The sequence below is a fragment of the Eupeodes corollae genome, chromosome 1 (genome assembly GCF_945859685.1).
Source record: "Eupeodes corollae chromosome 1, idEupCoro1.1, whole genome shotgun sequence".
Classification (NCBI taxonomy): domain Eukaryota; kingdom Metazoa; phylum Arthropoda; class Insecta; order Diptera; family Syrphidae; genus Eupeodes; species Eupeodes corollae.
This window is the reverse complement of record NC_079147.1, coordinates 114842681-114869394: the sequence shown is the minus strand read 5'-3', so window position 1 is coordinate 114869394 and position 26714 is coordinate 114842681. Positions and strand designations below refer to the sequence as shown.

Below are 26714 nucleotides of genomic sequence, written 5' to 3'. Positions count from 1 at the left end.
GGTTACAGGAATGTGTTTTTTTTTTTAAAGAAACAAAGTGAACTAAAAAAACTGTCCAGTCGTTTGTGTAAGCAGCTGGTAGCTCTATCCGAAATATACATTTTGTTTTAAAACGACTATCAGATTTTCTTGTGACAGCTTTTTAGGTATCATATGTAGATCAAATTCGATAATTTGGATTGTCATTTATCAACAATCACCTTAGCCGGTTCCACCCCTTATTTAGATCTCATGTTAAGATAGAACTTTGATTTATTAGAACCTCAAATTTTGGGGTCTAGGATATTAAAACTCAGTTTAGAAATGTTTTTATTTCTTCCAAAGCCTTTATTTTTAGATGAATTCCGCTTTTTAATTAAATATCAGATCACTTGGAAATTTCATGTGCAATAAAATATTTTTAGAAAATACAAAAACATGGACGGCTGTTGTGTTTCATTTAGTGTAAAATTTGCATAAGCACTTAAACCCAATAAACTTTTTACTTTTCATGCGCTTTATTTTATTTTTACATATTATTTACATCAAAGGTTATAAGGATATTATTGAGTCTGCACAAATAGACATAAGAGCTAATTATATTTATAACTAAACTTTTAGCAGTATCGTTGCATTTTTCGTCTCTACAATAATCTTTTGGTTGAATCTACTGAACACACGTTTTCTTGAAACTTTCAATATAATACTTTCTTTCATTTAAATTGCATTCTTCATAAGATATTTTAGAGATTGCAGGACTCGAAACTAATTTCTTTCGATATTTATTTAAGTAAGATGTTCAGAGCAACACCAATACATATAAATACTTCAAATTTTTTAAATTGCTAATTGGCTTTTATTAAAAAAAGGCATCCAAACAAGTTAAACATGTACAAAAGAACTCGTCCCAAAAAACATGGATTACTAAAAAACTAGCTAAGTTCGTGCATTCGATTAGTTAGTTCAAATACACAAACTGTTTCATTTCATATAATATTTTCCCAGGATATCAAATATTTATGACTATAAGACATTAACGGCCAAATTTTGACGGAGTTCTCAAATATAATTAAAACTCGATTTAGTAATTCTCGGTTTATCTTTGAAACACCATTTTAAAAATATTTAGAATAATTCGAGTACTTCTTCACATCTAATCATGTCTGTAGAACTCGGTTCAAAATCAGTTTTGAGTTTAAGGAATTTTAGATCTTAGTTCAATGGAACTAAGATATCAAAATTCTGACATTTTACAAAAACTAATTAAAAATATTTGTCAGTTTTTGTTGGATTTATGATTTTCCCACTTTTTTCGAAATAAAAATTGTGTTTTTATGTTTGGATTTTGTTTAAGATTTGTGTTTTTAAAAATTATTGGCATACAATTTTAAACTATTAAGTAACTTGCTTTTCCTAACTTTAAACGATTTTAACATTTTACTATCTCTTAACAATTTGCTACAGTTAATGGCTACTTTAACTTTTAGCAATTTGCTAAATCCTTCTGACATACAGTCAGTCCCAATCGTATTCGTAGAGAACTGCGGAATTCCTATAAGTTTGAACCAAAACTATTTTGTTTGGTTAATATAATTTGTAGATACATTTTTATATTAAGCAAGCCATTTTCGTCACATTTGGAAACCAAAAGTTCAATCTTAACCATTAACGAAAAAGCTCTGACCAAATAAGAGAATGAAGTTACGTTTAGTGAGTTGTGTGGACGGTTTTGTCTACAAATTTTGAAAAATGGAAAAAAAATCTAAAGAAACAAGTGTTGAGCTACGGAAAAACCGGAGGAAAAATCATACGCGGAAATAGGTGCAGTTATTAATAAAAGCCTTTCAACTACATATTTAATACATAATTAAATGATTTAAAGAAGAAAACCGAATTGAAAACAATCCAAGGAACCAGAATCGAAAAATGTTAAGTATACTGATGAAAAAAATATAGTCCGCGAAATAAAGAAAGATTCTAAGTTAAGTGCACCAAAGTTGGTTGAAATTAGTTAGTTGTGACCTCAACGAACAAGTAAGTCCTGAAACCGTTTGCCAAGTAATAAGAAAAAGTGGCTACAATGGAAGAGTTGCTAGGTAAAAGAATGAGAAGTGAACCGAAAGAAGCGATTAGCTTTCGCGAAAAAGTATAAAAACGAAACCGTGCAATTTTAAAAACAGGTAATTTTTACCGATGAGAGTAACTTGTTTGGATCGGATGACCGTCAGAGAGTTTGGAGAAAACCAAACACAGATCTTGATCCCAAGAATTTACTACCAACAGTGACACACGGTGAGGGTCCCGTAATGATGTGGGTGTTTTTCGGCAGCGGGAGTGCGTAACCTTGAAATTATTAATGGTATAATGAATCAGTATGTGTATTGATATCCTAAAAAGAAATCTTGAGGAAAGTGCCATTCGACTGGGTGTAAAAAAAAACTTTTTATTCTACCAAGACAATAATCTCAAACACACTGCCTTGGGAGCGAGTACCTGGTGTTTATAAAACAGCCCAAAAGTAATGCAAACACCACCACAATCACCAGACAAATAAATTCCATAGAGAATCTGTGGGATCATTTGGACAAAAGAATAAGAAAAGTACAAATTATAGGCAAAAGAAAACTGAAACAAAAATTAATTCATGAATGGCATGCAATCGATGCGGAAGACACCCAGAATTAATGCCAACAAGTTTTAATGAAGTCATAAGGAGCAAAGGATATGCTATAAGTCATTAAAAACATACATACATTTTGTTATTGTTTGTATTTGACATGAACAGTAAAATAAATTTTGTTTTTGCTATCGCCATTGCCATAAAAAAATGTTTTTGTTATGTTTTTTAATTAATTTTTCAATTCAAGTTACTTATTGCACTTTTTGGGCTTAAATTTATTGAAAAAGGTGAGGTGTACGAATATGACTGTTACTGTCTGTACCTTTGTACAATTTTTCTTATAAGAGCAATGGATGGAATGGTCCTGTCAACAGTTGAGAATTCCAATTAATAGGGACTTTTAAGCGTATTTGCTTTATTTATTTTTAAGAACTGTCACTTTTCAGATACTATTAAGTTCAAGGTGGAAAAGTTACTTTTTGAGAAAAGCACTATGGTTTCCACAACCTCAAATAGGATCTCCCGCACGGGTACGCTAGTACAGAATTTGAATTGCAATAGAGTTACTAAGTTGTCGTTAATAAACTATTCAAATTAAGAATAAAATTTTGAGTTTAGACAATATAAAGATGATACCGATTCAACGAAAAGTATTGTTTCTATCAGTTCAGGCTTGTCTCAACATAAAGATTTAAACTGCTGAAACATTGAGGTAACTTGGAACGCATTGCTATGATATTGATATATTCACTGCTTGTTTTCACTTCAAAAATCGATGCCGAAAAAAAAGATATACTAAGAGTAGCCAGGCTAAGGCTACATAATATGCTTTTCAAATCGCTAGTTTTTTATTTGAGTATCGTGTTTGATTTAAGTAAGGGATGCTAAAACTTTTCTAATAGAAAATTCAAATCTTGTGTTAGCTCTGAGGCACCCTGCACATAAAAGATTGATTTACAATTCACCACACTTTAACATTTCGTCATGAACATTTTCATGCGGTAAAAGTATGAATCCAAAATAAAGGAACACAGAGCAAGTTCATGAAACATACACAAAATGGCGCGTTGTCAGTTACAATTTTTGTATGTCATTGAAGGCGCATATTTACGAAGCCGTTCAATGTGCTCGCGTACTATGACTTAACTATTATGTGGCGCCAATAAAAAGGGACATCACGAATCAAGTCAATTAGTTCGCCACAAATTCAATACGTGGCATGTCTGTCATTCGCGGAATAGGTACTTCACATGTTCTGAATCTTTTTTCGTGACAAAGAAAAAAAGCGGTGCTCCTTTCAGTTCTTTATAGTATATGCGGATACGGCCAGCGTATGTGATGCATGTGAGTATGAAAACACCGCTCCCGCCTCGAACGTTATTATCATACAATATTGTTGCCACGATAATAAAAAGAAGGTTTAGCAATGCACGCTCCGCTCTACATGCCGTGCCGTAATGGCGGAAAACACCACACATTCAATTTTGAATGCAACGTGGCTAAGAAGGATTCACTGTGATCTGTCGGACAGGTCATAAATCGCCTCTTTTCCGGATGCATCCAAGTGCAGAGCCATAGCAAAGAATCAGCAGGGGTTGCTTTTCAGCCTGCTGCCATACTGCACCATCAAGGATGGCTATAAGGATTTATTGCTTTTTAAGTCGACTTTTGACCAAAGTTTTCAGATCGTTTCGCCACGTCGGGTCGGGTGAGGCGCATGGCATGCAATAGCAGGCAAGTGGAAAACTGAAGGCTGGACCACAGTTCAAGCAATGGGATGGGGATGGGGCATTGGGCGAATGCGTATGGGTCCGATCAGAGAGTGGCCAATTTATTCTCATTCAAGAAGTAGCAATGGAGGCTTAGCTTTTTTTTACCGTAGCTTATTCCCAGTCGTCTCCAACGGAAAGGGAAGCATACAAATATCCGAAGTCAGCTTCGGGCAGTCTCCGGTGTTCCCCATCTTCCTGATATGAACCCGAATGGCCATATACTTTTTTTGTGCAATTTTTTGTCGGTATTCAGTGTTCTCATGTTTAATGACGAAGCAATAAAAGTCAAGTGCTGGGTCATTTGAATCATTCACTCGAAAAGTCACATGGGGCCGACGATGGCAGCCGGCGAGCGGTGGGCTGAAAAGATGAAACGAGCCACGTGTGAGTGTGCTTATGCATCAGTGACTGGTTTTCTGAAGCAAACCCACACAGCCATAAATAATCTGGAACGATAGTAAAGAACAAGTTGGAGAACACAATTTGGCAATTTACGAGTACTTTTCTGGACGTTGTTTTTGTGTGCCTATAACCATCACCGGGGACGGACACTAGGGGTATATTTATTATTTTTTAATCACCCCCATGGGTGGCAAACATGATATTATGAACATGTTCGTGTACATCTTTCTACCTGTATATGAATTTTGTATTTATGGTTAGAGTAATGATGTTACTTCTCGGCCAGAGATACATTATTGACCAGGTCTATTTTGGTCCGGTCCTTGGGGCTTAATTTCCCAACATTGGTGTTCAATTTGTATTATGTGCCAATGGTGATGATTATAATGTTGGTATTCGTCTATTGATAAAACCTAGTGTGTGCGGTGGGGATTAACAATTTATATGAATTTAAGCGAGTAAAATATTAACTTTATAAATATTAATTTGATTTCAAATGAAGTAAACATAATTGAACATAAAATCTATATGACTTCATGTAGGAAATTTGTACTTTAGACTGTTTAAAAAGATTGCAGCTGATAATTTATTTCAACTAGGATATCAAAATAAATAAAAGTAACTTTGAACAAGCCATGAATTCAACTTATACCTTTAATAACTTTGTAGAGAATAAACTTAGGTAGGTACGACTTTAATTAATATGCTAAAGAAGAAAGGAGTTGTACATTGCTTTTGAATTCTTGAACATTGCAATGGCAACGAAAGATATAGAGAGTGGTAAGTAGTTCCACATTCGCGTAGTGCGGTATAAAAACGAATGCCTTCTTTTTTTGCTAATTTCGACAAATGTTCACTAGAGCACAGTACAGCACAATTAAAAACGTGAAAAAATGCTGTTTTTCAAATACTTAGAACGAAAAGGAAAGAAAAGATGGAAAAGCTTACGCATTGGTTTTTTCTAGCGTCTTAGTACACCGCATTACAATAATAGCGAGGTTACTATCCGGAGGAGCGAGATAATAGATGTTGAGATATTGAGAGACTGTACAATTTAGCTTTCTCACTCACTAAACAATAAGAGCAAAATACTTTTTTTTGGCATGTGGTAAAGGTCTTTTTGGCTTTGTTTTACTTTTTTTCTAACCTCTAAATACAAAAAAAAAATAATATTCGAAAATCCCATGTACCTTATTATTTTCTAATAACAGTATAAATAATGTATAAAACTGCCTAGCTTTTTATATTTTGGCTCTTTTATTCTAGAACTATAGTTTGCATCTATGATTCTGAAAGGTTTGAAAATATATTATATAAAGGAAAAATTTCTTAGCCCATTGCAAGGACTTTTTGTGATCGATTTTACAATTCATGCATGTTTAAAAAATGAAACCTACGCTTTATAAAACCAAAACACTTTTCAACGATATTTTGGAAAGTCTATTTTAAGCTGCATAAAAGTTGGTTATAACTTTGTGACGTTGACGTTTTTAACTTGTGGTTTTCGAATTGAGGTTGGAGTTTTGTTATTTAAAATAGATAAACTGTTGACCGTGTACTCAACTCAAGTCCGACGAAGATAGCAAAAAAAAACAGACTCTACTTATTTATTGTAGTAGAATTATTGAAAATGAAAAGGAAACAAAGTTAACATTTTAGGAACTCAAGATGATGAACTAAACTTTTGATTGGCTTCATAACTTTTGGGGCAACTTTAAACAGCATACAAAAATATTTTAAACTAAATTAGAATTTTAAGACAAATTGGATTTTAAAATGTGTCTTATACATTCACGAGAATACTGAAGATGATGATACGATCACATGGGTTCTTTTAAACTCTCTCTGAAAACATTAATTTATATAATTAGTCTGTTGGATTGCCTTGGGCATGGTTGAACTGCACATTACCCGTGTTTTGTTGGAAAATCTATGAATAGTATAGTAGGATTTTACACGAATAATAAAAACAATATCCGCAGTATGAAGACTACCGATAAAAGTTAAAGTAAAATCTTACTACAGATGGGTTTTTGACATTTACACGAGTCGCGAATTGGTCTTATGTGATTTCGTTCTCAAATGTTGGTACGATTAATATTGCATTTGTATCTCGATGGCTCTGTTCGTTGTGTAGTTGTGCATTTGGAATCATGTGATTTCCATTGGGGAACAAATCAATGTGTTACTGTTGATATTATTTAGTTTTGTTAATGCAAATGGACTAAGTAGGCTTATTTTGCAAGAGAAAACAATAGAAAAGATAGTTAAATTTTGCTATGTTTCCACTAAAGGTTAATCTCAGTTTGAATAACATTAATCTTTTTAGAGTTTCCACCGCACAAGAATATTTAATATGATTAAGTTTGACAGCACTTTCTAAAATGCAAATAGTGTTTCGATGTTTATTATGAAATGCAAGTGAGATAGTTTGATTCATGTTAAACAATGAAAAAGTGAATAGTTCAGAATCATATAAGAATATGCTATCTAATACATGTGCAACATTTTTTTTTAATTTGACTAAAACAAAACTATATTTTTTGTACAAAAACATGCAAATAAAACCCCATAAAGCCTTTTCTGTAAGACCAACTTCTCCACACAGGTTTTTCTTCACAAATTTTGACTCGTCTCCGATCCTCGACCGGAATCAAGCTCATTTCAACTCGATTCAGGTATATAAACAATTAAGGCGAGCTTCAAGCTCGCTTCAACACCACATGTTAATGTAGTTAATAGGAAAATGTTTCCCCATGCTTTTCAATACTGAAATCGAGAGCTTTTCTTTTACTATTGCTTAAGTTAAGCAAACTTTTAAGTTAATCAAATTTAGCGTTCATTACAACTTTAGTGTAAGAACGCAAGTTAAAACTTGTTTTTATTCACTAATTTGTTTCTTAACTTAAAAATCGGAAGTTGGCCTACTTTAGAATTTTAAAATATCCTTGGGTTATCTATATAGTATGCGACTCAACTTCCCTTAAATACTAAAAAGAACCCATAATGTACGTCATGTTGTTGTTAAGAGTTTGTTGAAAACACACACTTCATATTAAATATTATTTACAATGAAAAATGCTTAATATTTGCAAAATGCTCTTGATTTCTTACTTCGTTTTACAATTTTGTTCGTTTAACTTGTTTGTTTCTCTTAACAAACATACAGCCGAGTGAAGATTTTGAAAAGCACTCATTTTTCAGCATAACGTTCAGTTCAATGTGCAAAAACTAGGCAAATGAACATTTATTTGACATTCGATTTAAAAAATGAAAGTATTTTCGATCTGCTTTAGTTTTTCATTATTCTTCTTTAAAAAATATAGGTTTTTGTTTCTTCGAACAATTAAAACAAGAAAATTCCAACTTCATTTCAATATATTCAAACAAAATTAAATTTTTTTGGGAGTGACAAACATCTAAGGTTGATTTAATCTTAAATTGGAAATCGATAATTGAAAACGTCAACTATTAATGAATAAAACTTAATCGTGAATTCAAGTTCAAGTTTGACTGTATAAAATCGCCCTAAAGCAAATAAATTATTTTATTTCTAATTTATATAATTAGCTATGATTTTTTTTTTTTGAGTAATCACACTCGACTATTTTTTTGTATGCATCGTCAAAACATACTCGTGAATATTCTATCCATAACCTTTTCAACAATTTATATATTCCTTAATTTTCCACCGCATTTTGATTGTAAATAATTAATGTGTTAGCTTTAAGTTACCATAAGTTTCAGACGGTGTGAACTTCAATTTGTTCACAAAGTAAAATAATTTTAGTCCATTATGAGCCCACTTATCTTGAATGGGACTCATTTAAGCATAGGTATTAAAACAACAAAAATAGAAATTCTTCCCGCATTTATTGAATCTCGATTGAAGAAGCATAGTACCATTGTGAGGACGCTCAAGCAACTGTGTGATATTGATTCCGTTTATTCTTTTATATTCTAGCGGGCTTGATTGATGTCTTTACTTATTATTAATTAGAGCATCCATTAATTGAATGGCCTTAGAAGACAATTTGTCTTGATGGCGTTTCGTCTAATACAAACAACTGCTTCGTATGTACACATAGTTCTAAAATCATTTAACTAAAATTCATTACATTGAAGCAATCGCTATTATTATTCTATATATTCTAATCAATCACCATCTTCTAGGCCCCTGCTTGTCTTTCATATAGCTTTTACACAATTCAAAAGAAAACAATGTATATCTATGTATTGTGTAGATTTGTATATATATTGTATCTTGATAAATATAAACAAAAGACAGATATATCTCCCATTCCACATCAAAGCACCCTCAAACTAATTAGCTGAGTATTTTTGGACCGAAATTCTAATAAACGCAGGTAATTACCCACATAAATATGTTGACAGTGACTGAATTAGCACCCTACCTTTGTGATAATGTTTACAACCAAAGAGTCGCAAGAGCCAAGATTAAAAGTGCCCTATCAATAGATCAATCGTTCAACACCTGTCAGTGTAACCCACCGAGATGTACGTCAAAACACACTTACGCCATCATTCTCATCCCTTTAGTTTTACCATAACCAGAGGTGAGAACTTGTCAAACACCGCCCGGGAGTAAGGCAAATGGTATAGAGCTTTCCTAAAATGCCTATCTTCATGCTTTAATACGCCCGCAACTTTAATACAACCACCTAACTTACCCTTAAGTGTGGTTGTAGATATCTATATAAAGTTGACCCGAGGACCCCATTTCATTCCATTAGGTTAATTTTATTCAGGCAGCGATTGTTGTTAACTTGGTTAACATGTTTGCATTTACATTTTGTCCTGTTTTCCTCCAAAGTACCTACTACCTCCGACATGTCCTCTTGCCCATCCACCGACCGGGTCGGCGTCGTCGTCGTTCGTCAGACAGTTGAAAAAGAACAAAAGTGAAAAAGCGGGTTACATCAAACGGGAGAACACCAACCGCTACAACCCTATGTAGTTCCAATACGAAACATACGAGTTCATAGTTGAATGCTATTTTTAACACTCTTACCACGCAAACTTGTACATGTACAATGAACAATGAACATATATATTCCTACACACCGTTTATAAAATAGGCTCACACAAACTTTACAGGGAAGTAGTTTTTCATCAGCTAGCGCCTGAGTAAGAAATTCGAAAATTTTAATTTTGTATTTATTTTATTGGTCAATATTGTTTTATGAAAACAACATCTCAAGTATCAACGCAACCTTTCAGCGATTTTGTGACTTTTATTACGGGTTCATAAATTTTAAAATTACATATACACATAAATAAGACCAATTCGACTTTGAAGCTCTAAGCTTAAGAAGGCCACAGCCCAAGTTAACCCAACCCTAAGTAAGTAAATGTGGGTTTAAATTCCACTACTAAAGGCAATGATAACCGCGGGTATTATTGGTCTTTAGATGGTGGGTCATATTATCACTTTAGAAAATGAAAACACTTTCACAGATTCTTTTTTATTAAATTTTGAGCAGAGATCGGTAACGTGAGGGAGTTTTATCGGGGTAAACTTACAAATACTAAAAAACTATTTGGGTATTAAATTTATGTTACATATATTTTCGAATCAACCTAATAAAAGCAGAGGAAATGTATGCTTATTTTTCTCTAAATTTAATAATAAAACCAAAGCCATGTTGATGTGAAAGGGCAAAATCGATTTGCACGTATAGAGAGGAGCACCCTTTTTATATGGGCTTGGTGCTTCGGGACACCAACCGTCAACATGTCCAAAAGACAAACGAAGACAAATAAAATTATATACTGTTTTGGCCTTAGGGACAACAATGAACTTCTTGGATAAGTGCAAGTCGATATAAATCTGAAAATAGTATGACACACATACAGTGGTGACTGTTACCTATATAACTCCCGGTTTGTTCTTAGCCCTTGGCGATCCCATAGCTCTGACATTTTTGAAAATAAATGAGAAAGGAAGTGAAACTTCAGATCCACGGAGAATTCTGAAATCAGAAATACAAAAAGGAAACAAAAACTAAATAAATGAAATGTATCTTCGACTACATTTTGGCCTCGTACATACAAATATGTATATAAAAAAAAATCCAAAGCAAGCTGTGAACAATCATCTGTGATACACAACAGAGACTTTATCGATAGCACTGAGTGGTGGCACGGGTACACTGGGGAATTATAGTCCGTGAAACTGATGCTCTATACGGCCACTTGCCACACTTACTATGGTATCGACTTCTCTGCTCCTTACAATTTGTTCTTTAGTGTCAAGTAATAGTACCTATACACTTTTTCAACAGCAAAAGAATAAAGGTTTATATAGCAAGGATATACCTACATATATACATAAGCATAGGGTGTATTTGGAACTGTACACCCATTCTTACTACATAGGGACAATGGCTTGAAGCAATTTCATTACAAAAAAGAAACGCAGGACGAACAAATTTTCGTTCATCTGAAAACCAAAAAGAAAAAGAGACCAACAAAATAGGAAAAAACGTTAAATGTCCTTCGCAGGACAATAATATACTTTCTTTTCCATTCAACTTGTTTTACTTTTATTTTGACTTGTCCTCTTGTTTTAAACTGACCATCCCTTTATTTGACTTGCTTTGTCCCGGCTTGTGTGTCTATTTTTGGCTTAATGAATGAATAAAGTGCTGGGCCAGATGCAATGAGGTTCTTACGCAAAGCGTATGATTCACAAGAGACGTTGAAGTTGAAGTTCTTTTTTGAAATTAACTATAATTGCTAAGTAACTTAACGTCCATGGAAGAACATGAATATTTAAAATATTTTAATTAAAACAAACATTCCATAGTTGGCTTAGCTTTATTCCCCAGGGGTTGGCATCTTATATTTTTTTGTGATATTTGTTTGAACTTTTTTTGTCCTTTCCTTCAAATTTCACAAAATTTAATAAAAAAATGTATGTTTGTGGAACTTATTGAAAAAATAATATCCAGATTAGTATTTCTTTGTGTCCTTTATATAAAAAAATCCTAATTAAATTATTCTGAGGACAATTAAACACATGTCCTAAGGGCTAAGATGTCAATTTTTCTCAGGAAGAATGTTGAATGTTTTATTTTGTACTCTTGATAGAATAAGAAATTTGTATTATTATACTGAACATGATTTATGATTTCCACCAATTCCAATTGATTTACATAAACTACAGAATTAAGGTTACTCTACTGCGTAACAACTTCTGTAGAATATACTGATTTGAAGCAGACTTATACAAATTAACTAAGTAATGAAAAATTGCGAAATTTTTAAAATTGAATTACTATTGCAAAATTGAGATTTATTTAATATTCAAAATACGAAAAAAAACTATAAGTACACTATACACTTCTTGTAGATACTTAACGTGGTTTAGAATAGCGTCTAAAACCATACTAAAGACTATTTAAAATCTCTCACGTTTCTTAGGAAAAATAAAATGCACGACTGGGTCACACGAACTTGCTCCAGTATGCAAAGATTCTGTTTTAAAAAGTACCTATATAAGATATAAAAATATACCTGTTTGTCTTCAAAGATATAAATGACATTTGATATGTAAGAAAAACCTCCATTTTTCAATTTTTTTGTTTGAAAATCGTTAAACCGGTTTTATTTAAATTAAAGTTTACCATTTTTTCTTAAAAATATTTTTGTTATGCAGTTGTTTAGTGATTGTAAATATACGTTTTAGATTTGAATTTAGTAAAAAAAACATGTGGATCCTTTTTCGCGATATCGGATTTTGAAAAAAAAAGATATATTTTCAAAAATCTAAAAAAATATACACTTTTGATCATCAAATATTGAAATCGGTTCATTAGTTCTTGATTGAATTATAAAAACAAAATTACGGTTCTATGAGATGAGCGGTACCCTTCCGGAGCAATACATCTCGATTTTTTCCTAAAATATGTATAGACTCCAAGAATTCGACAAGATCGAACGTGGGTATTTAGCTTCTGGTTTAAATTTAGAGAGCCGATAAGTTGAGACATAAAATATCAAATATCAAATTTTACATTGCATATTCCATGCACGTTCTATTTAAATTAATTGCATCCTTTTCCCTCAAAATTAAGACAGTATTCTAGTTCTAGAGTCGAAGACGAATCATCATCATATATGCATATTATTTCGTTAGCATCTGTGGCTTTTACGGCTCTAATTTTAACAAATAAGGTGTCAAAACAAAGAGAATTTTCCGTAGCCTATGTAAATTGTATTTTATTGAATATTCATTTATAATTTGTTGACATGACTTAACTTTTGATGGTAATAAAAATATGAAATACTCGGATAGTATTTTGTTAAGGGAAACGGTTTGTGTATTTGAATGAAGTTTTCGATTACACACCATTTTTTGTCGGTAAGCTAGTTATCAGGTATTTCCTTTGTATATACAAAGGCGCGATTCATCCCAAGACACAACTCATCCTAGGACAACTCATCCCGGAAATGAAATATACTTGTAAGCATACTTAACGAAAACAATTGTTTGTGTATTCAACTAGTTCGTTCAAAGCTTTTTCCTTTGGATAGCTTTATTTTAATTTCATATAAGAAGAAGCAGGATGGAAAATAAATTATCTGGAGATAAGAAAGAGGAAGAACATGTATGTTTAGATTGTAAAGCGATCGCCTATTGGTTGTGTAGTTAGGTGCTCAGCTTTATGCAGATAGATATAGATAAAGACATGTTTATAATGGTAATGAAGGAATGTTATTGGTAGGTAGAAGGTACTTATCGAATCACATTCCTTCTTTCCTACAAGTTTTCAGCGCAAACATGAAGTTGTTACATCCAGTTTATTTTTTTCGTTAAAGTTAAAAAAAAAACAAGCATACGAACAGGGGCAAGAAATTGCTATTCATGTGTTGTTTACAGTCAGGCTCTTATGCGTTTTGAATTTTAGTTTAAGCTGTTGTGCATTTTGGATTAGTTATAAAGGGACACGTAAGCAGTAGGTTGGAAAAGTTATTCTAATAGAAAATACATATACTCTTTCTGGCCCGTTTCTTTAATTTGTACTGAGAACTTGTTCTTTGTATAGGCGAAGGCAAGTAAAATATGTGTAAAACAACAATACAAGGTAATGTTTCTTTATAGACACTTTAAAATAGATTGTTGATTAAATATATCATATTCGTTAATCCGATGCAGTGGCGTTACACGGCCATCGTTGGTATTTACAATAGTTATAGTTAATAAAATACATAAATATGTACCAAATTTGGATACAAGATAGGAATGTAATTAAAATTTTGTCAAAATAATGCGCTCTTTTGGGCACATGCACAGGAGTTGATCTGGAGAGATGTGACTAGGTTACATTCAATACAAGTAAAATAATTTAAAAAAAAAAACTAATTTAAGGTTCAAAGTTTTACCTGGAAAATAAATTTGTCTTCAAAAATGTAAATTCCATTTCATAAATCATAAAAGCTTTGATTTTTGAAAAAAAAAAAATTCGAAAATCGTTGTAGCGTTTTTTTTTTTTAAATTTTTTAGATATAAAATGTTTCAATTTTGTTCTAAAAATATTTTTGGTATGTAATTGTTTATTGATTGTAAATATACGCACTACGTTCGAATTTCGTAAAAAAATGTTGAACCGTTTTTGAGATATAGAGTTTTGAAAAAAAAATTCAATATTTTTTAAAAGTCCAAAATTGTACTTTTGATAATCTAATAATGTTAAAGCAATATAAAAGCTCGTTCAAAAAATTGATTGAAATCGGTTGATAAGTAGCTGAGAAAATTTAAAAAAAAAAACGGTACTATGAGCGATACCTTTCTGAAGCAATAAAAAAATATGTTTTTCTTACTAAAAAATACCACGTTAAATAATAAAATTAAAAAAAAATATTATAAAAAAAACCTATCGATTTGTTAGTTTTGATCTTAAAAACAAAAAAAAAAAAAAAAACGCCTAACACGAATCTGCTCAAAACCTCAACCTCCAAGTTTGAACTCAATCAAACAAAACTGACTAGACGGAATCGCGGGATCCACTTTTTTCAATTTAATATCAGTTTGATTAAAATCTTGAGTTCGAAATTTTGCACGAATGCAAAACTTGCCATATAGTTCCTATTATGTAGCAAGTAAAAACACTTTTTTATTTTTAATCAAATATTTGTTCAAACAAAATTGTACGTTTTTTTCCTCTATCTCCTTAACGGTTGAGAATATGAACAAATCTTTGAGACGGAAATTCTTGAAATTTATTAAATTGAAAAAGTTGAAAAGTGTTAATATCTTAACCGATCCTTTCTTCATTCTTCTTTTCAAAAACAGACAAAACCAAAACCTTCTGCTTATTCACTAACTATTTCATAATTATTATTATTATCATTAACTTGTAGTAAGTTATTGTAATCGGTCCGATTTGTCGAATTGAAAATTTTGAAATTTCTCGACATTTTTAAGGTCCTAGAATCGTAAGCGAATGAATTAAAAAAAAAAAAAACTAAATAAAATATTTTACTAACAAAAAAGGACTTCATCTCCAAAATAATTGTTTGCAACAAAGAACAACGTATTTGACATGTGGTAAAATTTTAAAATAAATCGAATTGGCAGTTTTCTTACAAAAAATAAAGAACTAACAAAAAACAAATCTACAATATAAATGGTAAAAATATATTTTCGATTTAAATATCATATAAATTTAAGATATTGACTTCAAACTATACAAAAAAAATGTTGTGTTCCACATTCATTACAATTTGTATAAGAATCCAACAGTCAATTTTTTTTCATAAAAATCGCAAAATTGTTGTTCGATTCTTGAAATCTCGTAAATAAATGAAGGTACGGACTTCAAAATGATTTAATTCAATTAGTAATAAGATATTTTATTAAGGTCTTTTGGTCTTTTTGTTTTTGGAATGCAAATAAGAAACTTATTTCTTTGTTTTCCCAACGTTTCGTAAGTGTTCCTTACTTCTTCAGGGGTGTCTTTATTCAATATTTTGTATGAAATCACATTAATTTTATCAATTTTGCTCCCATTACTGCATCCTTGCAACGACGGCACTGACACAAAATAGTAATAAACATAAACAAGAAAAACAATAAAACTAAACAGAATTGACACTTATATCACAGAATTTTCGCAGATACGTTTTTGATAATAATGCTAAAGCAAAGCTTTATTTTGTTAGTAATTGTTCATATAAGAAACAAAAACTTTCAAGAAATTCTAAAAAAGTTGGTAAAAACCATTTGACTAAAAATCTTGTTAGCAAAAATTGATTTTGAAATCAAGCAATTTTATTGAATGGAAAATAATGTTGGTAATTTTTGGTAATAATATAAAATAAATATAAAAATTCATTTGACAACTGTACTAACAAAATACGAATACCTGCAAAATCAACAAAAATCTTGATAAGAAATGGTTTTCGACTACAGTATTAGAAGAACAAAGAAATATATTGACTTCAAATTATTTATCTCACACAAAACATTGTTATAAATATTTTGTTAAAGTTTTAAGCAAAAAAATCGACAGCCGGGATGGGAAGTTATTAGTGTGGGTTGCACCCCTTTTTGAAAATAGTTTTAATAGGCCACTGCCATCCAGTTGTGCAATTTTTGTATTTATTTTATTTATATCAAAGGATCAATTTTTTCTAATCGCATAATACGTTCATTTGATCTATGATTTAACCATATTAACTGGCTTCGTTGTATAAACCTACTTTTACTGATGGCAGCTCTATTTTTGGTTTAGATAAACTATAAAGCTGCTATTGCGTTATCTGGTGGTTTTTTATTTCTGTCAATTTAATTCTTAGATTTAGTGCACTGTGTCCTTTCTGCACGTCTTTGTTATAATAATATAAGCTGTGTATGTATGTATATGTAAATATAATAACGGTTACCACCTAGGAATACATTCTTTGTTTCGCAATGAATTTCGCATGGCGTTAAGTTGTGATCTTTATTAGAAACGGGCTTAGAATTAATGCTACCGGAAAAGCTTTAACTAACATGCGGACCACACCCAAAACCTCGATAAAATGGTCAGGCAAATTTATCCTTGTTCGACTTCTGGCTACTAACTAACTAACGCATCGGCATACATACATACGGGATCACGATGACAGGACACACATGTGTATGTATGGCCAATATATATTTCTGTGATGTTCATAGTCACACGATGATGAAGACAACAAGAACTTAAGAGATGAGAACATCCACAACACACCCACATACAAACACTTTTATATTCCTTTGTCATTGTGTTTTTGCCTTTATTGCTTCTTTAGTTCTTTTTATCCTTCGCACGGTGTTATCCGTTTATTGTTTTCTGCCCTGACTGAGATAGATAGTGGCTCTGACTACTACTCTACTACTAAAGGCGATGGAATTGATGGCGATTGCCTTGACTTTGGATATGATATGGTATTTTGTCCAATTGCGTTTCTATATACATAGGTTCGTTTATTAGACTTTGGCATGATGGCATAATGGTGATGGAAAGATGTTATGTTTTAGTCGAGGTAATGAGAATGCTTAGTCTAAGGACAAGCTGATGACGTATCAAAATAGAGTATACTATTTGGTAGATAGACAAAAAAGGAGTTTGATCTGTTTATAATAAAAAAAAACAGAATTGAGGATTAATTTTGTTATTTTACTTATTCAGTTCGTCTTTACAATGTATAGAATGTATATTGAGTTTACCGATGGAATAAATAAACGAATGTCCTTTAGTTTGAGGTGATGATTATGGGATGATAGCGATTGTATTTACTTTTATGAAAATTACAGATCAGGAAGAGTATCATAAGGGTGGAATCAAGGATATTTAGAAAACCAATTCACACATCGAAATTAGGCTTTCATGTTTCATTAGTGATATGAGATTTTTGATTGTATAGTTTGTATGTTACGAGTATGTAGTACAAGCAATTTTAAAAGCAATGATTCTTTAAGTTTTCAAAATGTGGATATTTTGTATGATGGATACGACCTTTCTCTTTGAATATAAATGTGTCATACGCAGCTGATTCATTACCGGTTAAAAATACATTATATTTTTAGGAGTGCAATGATTGAGGGTAACTAGATTTTGTGCCGAAATATGTAGAAGTCATTTTAAATCCCAAACTAAACTGCAAATGGAAAGTAAACATCGAATAATGTGCAGAGAAAAAAAAAAGTGTTGGCACTTCAGGGACCCTTCAATCCAGCCCAATTGATGCCTTAAATGTTATTTTGCACCTCCTACTAGTAAACCTACACATTCAAAATTTAGTATCGTGCAGCGTGCTAAGGCTTAAAGAATCAAACTGTTGGTTTTTAAGGCCCCAGTAAATATTGGATTTATAAAGGGCAACAATTTCTCAATTTTTCTGACTGAATCCAACCACCATTTCCAGGAAGATATGGCCTATCTATATAACGAAAACCGTTCTATCGAACTTTTATGCAAACCCAGGCATGATATAGCCAATGTCACTACAATATGTACAAGGCAATAAGTATCCCTCACAATACTCACTGCTGTAATTGCAAAGAGCATCATGACAGGGCAACTGTTATTCACTTTCTCTGTAAATGGCCTGCCCTGGCCGAATCTAGAATGTAAAGGATGTAAAGGTTTGGAAGGGCATTCCGTAAAGATCTTGATAAACTTTCCGAGTTAAAAACAAAGACTGATTTCCTTTCTGAATGCCACAAAATAGCTCTAGGATCGCAAATTTTGTCAATATAAATAGGTCATAACAATCATAATATATGAAAAGATTTTTTGTTGCCAAAACGGAGGTTTCCAGTTCTTATTAAAATCAGGTACATTAATTACACCAGTAAAACATTAATGAATAAAGACAATATAATAATTAACCCTTCTTTGTGATAGAGACTGCATTTGAAGAAGCCTTATCCGATGTTCATAACAAAGGAGGTTGTAAGGATCAGACAATAGTAGCCCACTTAAGGCACTTGAAGTTGTGTTGAACAGATTCTATCCTATTCTTATGAATCTCGTTAAAAGGAGGCAATAACTGCGTTTCGTACATAGTAGAGTAAGAAAGGATACTGTGAGTGAGTTAGAGTTATATTCAACTTATTTTAAGATCGAAGAGTTATGTATGGATAACTGAAGGGAAGGGAAGTTCGACTTAGAAAGAGTTCTTTTAAGGGATTGTCAACTGTATATGCAAAATTACCTCTCAAACTTATTAAAATCCTTAACGAGAATATTCAAGATGAATAATTGATTTTCGCAGCTACTGTTTCCTTTGAATTCAATCTTTGTTTTAATCAAAATCAATTTTAATAAAATTGTTAATAAAAAGAAATCATAGGAGAGAAAATCTTATTAAGTCGCTCATGTATCATTGGCCTTTATTTTTTAAACTTTTGTAATTCTGAATTGGTAATCTCCATGTTTCAATTAATATTTTATGATAAGGCTGTTAAACTTACCTACTGGTATGGTATGGCCGTTTTGAATTATATCTCCAAACATAAAACTCCGTTAAAATTATACAATGAATCTCTGAAAATATAAGTACATTTACCTATCAAAAGACCAGATTTTCTTGCTGTGGCTTCACTCAAAAGATAATACTCTTTTTTTATTTAAAACGAAACATAAAACAAAGCACCCTTAAGTTTCGCTTTGTTAATTACATTTACCCGCCATTGTATTATTCCCTTTGTGGGAATTAACTCTCAGTAAATACACTTATCTTATAATTCAGGAGCCATCATGGGCCGTTATTGCTAATAAAATCTATACTTGCTATACATGCATGTTTATATAAATACATATGTGTCGCTGTAACGGTTTATAAATAATGGGGTCAGAACCATACAGAACGTGGGGATAAATGTAAAACGTGTTTCTCTTATTGCATAATTAATTTATCTTACTAATTTGGACACAAAGCTCTAAAGGTAAATCGGCAACGAACCAATACCCTACCCACTTTCACTACACTTATGTGTATGATATATTATGGTAGGCTTTATTATTATATCCTCTTGTACAGAGAGTGTCCTGGATATTTTATACAGTGCAAAAGCATCAACTGCCTTTTCACCAGTTAACAAATTTTGTTTTTGTACACATACAAATGAACATATCTACATGTTATCTGTTTTTGAGATGTGACCTTAATTCAATTTGAAACAAAATTTACGCAAGGCTGCATATCAGTTCTGCAGTTGTTCGAAACCTGCATATTATCGTTTCTCAATACACAACAAGCTTTTGTTGTACGAAGATGGACATAGGTAATTACTTTTTTTGTAATTTGTACGGTTGCCTTTTAAACTTTATTTAACATAATTTTTATTTATTTTTGTAAATCAAAAAAGAAGTTTTAAAATTATTATCTGAAACTTACACTTTATAGAGGTTCAGAGTTCAAAAATAATATGTATGTAACATTACAAAGAGGCAGTACAGAATAAAGTGTCTTAAAATATGCAACTATAAATAACACTGAATAATAATACTTAATAAGTATATATACTAAATAAGAATATAATATATGTGTATAATGCCATTTTTGAAAAGTTGCATTCTTCATCCTCAAGAATAAACCTTGAATACAAGATCGAAAATTTGATAATTTGATATTAAGTTACCTCAAATTCCTGAAACTCTTCTTTAACTCCATCTTATTTTTTTAAGCACATAGATAGTGTAAGGCTTTCTTGAAGTTTTTATTTCTTTCAAAATTGATTTTCCATTAAATAGATAAAAAATCTTTTAAGATCTTAAAAAATTAACGAAATCTACTTTTTGAAGTGGCTGAAGTGAAGATGCTCTAGAACTGAGTTTGAATAACGAATTTTAAGAATATACTATAAATGTATCAAAAACAGCTAAAGTGAAACTAGCCTTAAGCTAATTGCTAATTGAAAAACATAACGAACATTTCATCTATTAATTTAATATAAAAGCTTTAATTTTAGGTTGCAATTTACGAAAATCCTTTTTTAGTAAATTAATACGATTTTATTATAAAATGAATTTACATATAATTAATTTTATAATTTGGTAATTATTATCAAAAGTCATAATTCGAGCTCGTTGAAATCAAAGTAAATTGCAACTTTTGAGTAGCAATCTACTACTTCAGGGGAATAATTTAATTTGACTACTCAATAATCTTGTTTTGCAAAATGTATACTGATTTAAACTTTCTCAATCCTAAAATCAATAAAATATAATCACGATATAAATATTGATTGCGAAATACTTATTTGCTTATTTAAGAAAAAAACTAAACAGTAAATTACAATTGAAAAATTTCAGCTCACAATTTTTAGAACATATATTGTTCTTACTTAATCGAGTTCAACAACAACGAAGAAATACCAAAGAATTTCGAAGAGTCATCAATTTTAGCGATCTATAAAAAAGGAGATCCTAATAATTTCCCCGAAAACTCTGTTCTCAATTCTTTACGAAAACTGTTTACTCAGATGCTATATCTAAGTTGAAACAAACAACAAAAAAAGTTGTTATCAGGCTGAGTTTCGAGCTGACCTCTCTACAGATGATCAAATTTTTACTCTAACTAAGGTCTCTAAACGTTTTTTGGATAAGAAAACTAATTTCTTTGCTTTTTTGTACATTTTACAGCTGCCTTTGATACTATAAACAGAAAGCTATTACTTTTCAAACTTGCAGGTGTTGGATTATCAACAAAATTTTAAGAATATAATATGAGAAACTTCTTTCAAATACAACAGCGGTAGTTTCTAATGGTAGAACTTCTTCGAAGAAATTTAAGACTGAAGTGGGTGTCCCGCAAGGTTGCATTTTGAGTCCTTTGCTCTTCTTACGTTTTATTAACGAGATTGGAGACAGTGTTCCAGGGGGTGTATATTATGGTGATTTGCTTATTAAGGTGCTTTTATATGCGGATGACTGTGTCATTCTTACTGATAATACTGTAACTCTGCAAATTAACAATCTTAAAAAGTATTGTTACTCTTGGGATTTTCAAATAAACAGTTCCAAGTCGATGATTATCGTTTTCAGATCTCATAATCATAATGTCAGAAATTACCGTTTTTGGAACCTTAATTGTGAAAGAATAGAGGTAGTTAAAAAACTTAAATACTTAGGTTTTACAATAACACAACATTTAAACATCGGACCTCATATAAAAGATAAAACATCAGTTTCGAAATCAGCCATTAACTGCATTTGGTCAAGTTTTTTTTAATAACAAATGTAACGAACCGATATTGTAAAATTCAAAGCATTTGATGCAACAATTAAAACCAATTCCTGTCGAGTTTTAATTAATTTTTTCCGTTTTTTTTTTTTAATTTTAGAATTTCAAATAATGTTATATACCTACTCAAGGTCTTGAGACAGTGAAAGAGTTGAACTTTGTTTACAAGCTACTAACTAAAGCAAACTGAAAATCCCCATTAAAGATATATAAGTTAGAAAAATTAAAACTGAACCATATAAATAGATATTTTAAAAAAATGTATCGAAAGCATTCTGGGCTACAAATGGAACCTATGACACGATTGTACCGATTTTTGCAATGATGTAACTTAAAATTTATTTGTATATACCTATTAACTCAAACAGATTTATTTTAAAACACAAACAAAGAATGGGTAACGGTTTTTAAAAATGCTATAACATGATATAAGGTTTTATCCCTTTTTTTAAATATTTGTTTCCTGTTTGAAGTCATTTTTTTTAAAATGTCATCTTGTTTTAACTTAATCAATTTACTCGATCCTTTTGGTGCACCTTATACTAATCATCCTATTCGTAGGTATATAGATTTTGTCCTCTCGTTACATAAACTCTTTTATAGAAAACTAGTTTTTCCATAAGTACAATTCAGAAGCGCTTTAATCTTAAATCAATATTTAATGTTTTGCATGGAGTAGATTAATACCTTTTTTGTTCATCAACCAAATTTTATCGAATTCAAAAAAACACCCACCGCACCGGCCGCGGCCTCCGCCGCGGTAACCTAGTACCTAAGTCTGAACGTGTATACTGTAGTAAAAATGTTTAATTTGGGTTCTAAAATTTGTATATTCTCCTTCTCCTCGATGACCTTCTAATTTTATGTATTAAACTATGTATATACAACACCTTCCTTCATACATGAACTTATGTAGTACACATGTACGACGTACGTATATAGATATAGCATGTTAACCTTACCTTTAATTCTTTATACCTAGATGGTGGTTGTGGCGATGTTGGTGACTGGATGAGCGTTGATGAGGGTAGTCGAAGTGATTTGTCGCATGCTATACCAAATTTGGCATTATACCTACCTATTACCCTTTTATAGTTTTGGAATACATGCAAAGTATGAGGGCTAACGGCGCTATTTAGCAGCAATTAAAATTTGTCACGAAATATCCTTAATTTGTTATCGGTTGGACGAAGTTCATTTGTAATAGTACACAGACACAGGTAGGTATAATTTGACTGACCATCTCCCACATCTGGATAAAACTGTTTTTATTTTTAAGTGATAATCTATGCACGTAGTTACATACGAGTACATACATATATGAATGATTATCCTGGCAATAAGGGTATGGGGGTTGGTATCATCAAACTGGACACAATTTAACAAAAAGGGCAATAGCTATGGCGAGGCGAGGCAATGTAGTTTCAATAATATTGAGCATTTATGAGAGGCTAACCGTTATCCTGCGGCCATGTTACAACCTGGCTATGCTTATATATGCAAAAAACGAGGTCAGTTGCGGCTTGTGAATAAGGGATTCGGTTAGAACACATTTGAATATGGTCACTGTGCATAAAATGCGATCATACACGAACAAGGAACACAAATAAAACAGTCTTGTTATTGTAATTACACTTTACAAGAACAGCAGGCTGGTGTCTAATTTCACTATAATAATTTAGTTTCAGCTATAAACACTGTCAATCAATAAAAAAACAGCTTTTTAAGACCTATTTTCTTCCTTTTTTAACTAAAATAATGTTAAATTTTGTATTTGCTCCTCGTTTTTATTGTCTCCTTCTGTAAAGGTCCACGGCGGCGGCGGCGGCGTGGCGTGGTGGCGTCGCTCGAGGCGTAAGTGAAACTTAACCAAAAAGAAGCAAAAATAGCAAAGCACAAACACGTACTTGCACTACAGGTATACGCGGTGAATTGGGGGCGAGAAAAGGTGAAATGGCAATGACAAATGGGTTTTGTAAATAACATTGGTGGCTATTGTTTGTTTTGGTTGTTTTTGCTTTTGATGGGGGTGCTTAAGCCACATATAGTTTGCTGGCAGTTTATTACCTGACATTTGTAATTTGTGAGCACATAATGCCCGAATGCGTATAAGGGTACTTTGAAAATTCACGAGCTTTAGGTTCTACTTTAAGTTATGGATAATAAATACGGCATGTACAATGTATAGATACGCTTAGGGACACAAATCCTAATTTATTTTAGTCCAGTGAAAATAAAAAGGTATTTGATGAAGCAAAATAAGAGCGTTGCCAAACTATCCAAACGAGACAGGGAATTTGACAAAAATGTGGATTATTTTGATAAAAATCTAACCTTTTAAAAATAAAAAAATATGTATTTCAATTAATGTTTTTGATTAATTAATTTTTTTCTTCAATTTTTTGGTATGTAGGTATGGACAATTGCTGTGTATATGTTTTAGGATGGTGTGTGACACAATTAAATCTTTAAAGAATCAGCCAGTAATGTGATGAGTACAACATTTCCTAATCAGTAAAGTTTGAGTTCAATTGTATATGCGTTGATTAAATACATTTAAATTCCTCATGCTATAAACAGTTTCGGTAATCCGTCATTCTTTTATTATTATGTGATAATTAAAGCTTGTAGATCTTTTTATTCACTCATCAAATGCAGTTATTTTTTTAACGAAATTATAAAACAAAAATTACTATAGCTTTCTGTGATGAGTACATGCTTATTTTTTAACTATACGTTCTATTGAATCATTACATAAGTTAAAATATTGATTGTAATTGTTACATAAATATCTTAATTTATTAAGAACACGCACAGGACACTCATCACAAAAATGTATCACTTGATAAACACATGTACTCATTACATAAATATTGAAATAATTTGTGTACTTAATACCTATAGTGATCTCGAGATTTCTATCACAAGTTGCTTGGACTCATTCTATAACTTTGCGGATCGGTTTTAAAGAAAAGTACATAATACTGAGGTTTATGTATTTTTGTGGGTTGGATGTTTGTTTCTCATTTTATGTAGTGAATACAAATCATTCTGCATTCAATTGATACCTTTTTAGAGAACTCATGTTTTCTGTTTTGTTTCGTTTCAATTTGCTTTCATCGACAAGAGTTACATTTGGCATATAAATTAAAATGTAACCAACGCACGGCAACTTTACAAATTAAAAAAGGAATACCACACAAAATTATGTACAAGCATTTAACATAAAAGCCTCTAAACTGACTCTATACATTTTTCCTCAGTGTATAATCTGAATGAAATAATATGTTATTCTTCACGAGTACGAGTACTCTAAACGAAAACAACTCAAATCGATTTTTCATTTTAAATTTTAGATCATAGCATGTACCTATCGTAAATTCTTTGGCTTCATTAAAGTTAAAATCTTTCGATTCTCCCTCGGGTACAAAAAACAAATCACAGCAAACTCTACCAAATTCATATTTCTCAACTTATCCCTGGCGACCTCAAACCTAACACAAACAAAAGTTATAAGAAAATAAAAAAAATAAAACGTTGTATTCTTGTTTTTGATAATAAAAACGCCCAACACACACAAAAACATATTTATTTTCAATTATCTTCAAAGCCACCCTTTGTTCCAACCAAAAATCATACACCATCATCATCATCATCTCATCACCATCATCATAAGGCTTAGAGTTTAAAATGTAACAAAGAGAAATCATCCCAAGCAAAGCCGCAAGTCCCGAAAACAATATCCATATCCCTCCACGTGCTACAGCAACAAAGACCAACAACGCTGCTGCTTCTACTTACATAATTTTCCAATCAAAAATACAAGTACACAAAGAAAAAGGATGATATTGAAGAACTTTTTATCGATACACAGCCCAAAGGATATTGTTTAATTAATTTAATTGCATTTCAAATGAAAACAAAAAAATACGTCGCGGGCACATATTTTGTGGAGATTAAATAGCTGTATACACTAATAGAAATGTGTCTATACTGGTAAGGTAAGGTTAGGAATTAACAAAGAGAATGAGGAATTATGATTCTTGAAAAACGAAAAAATAAATCCCTTAAAAATATAGGCCGCCTCCTGGTTTTCACAGTTCACAATCTGTGTACGTTATCTATGTGGGAATTTTTTAGAATGTCAAGGTTCTTAATAATCGGTTAAGAACTTCATTAAAATTCCATGAAAGACAGCATGTGTGGCATCTATAAATAACTGTATTAACAATTAAAGAATTAAAATCAAACATGACAATTAAATATATAAATATACTTACATAAAATTATTGACATTTATTGAACTGCACTTTAGTTAATACTAAATAAATATAAAAAGACGCTTGAATGCGACCAACACTGATAACTTCCCATCCGGTCTGTAAATTTGATTTGCTTGAAAGGTTTTTCGGTTTTCGTGCTTTGTTAAATAAGTAGTCAGTAGAATTATTCTAGTTTGATTTCGAAATCTTTTAGTCGTTAACCAAATTTAAACAAATTTGATTAGCATTTTTTTAATGTTTTTTTTTTCTTATATATCCAAATACTAATTGTACGAATGAAATTACTTTGAGGTCAATGTCTTCTACTGTTCACGAGATATCGAGGACCGAACATCAATTTTTTCCAATTTTACAAACTATTCTTTGAAGATTTTAATTTTTATGAAAAAACCGACTGTTAGATTTTCATAAAAAAAA

General features: G+C 31.5%; 1 protein-coding gene and 1 long non-coding RNA gene across 3 annotated transcripts in view; one reads left to right on the top strand and one right to left on the bottom strand.

Moving 5' to 3' along the window:
• The window catches only part of LOC129953656 (uncharacterized), a 32758-nt gene extending 9049 nt beyond the window's left edge, over nt 1-23709 (top strand). The window contains exons 2-3 of the long non-coding RNA XR_008782566.1: nt 22997-23234; nt 23294-23709. This is a non-coding gene — a long non-coding RNA (uncharacterized LOC129953656). The remainder of the gene's footprint in view (nt 1-22996; nt 23235-23293) is intronic.
• LOC129953652 (hemicentin-1) overlaps nt 1-26714 on the bottom strand; it is a 403952-nt gene that overhangs the window by 348991 nt on the left and 28247 nt on the right. The window lies entirely within an intron of this gene.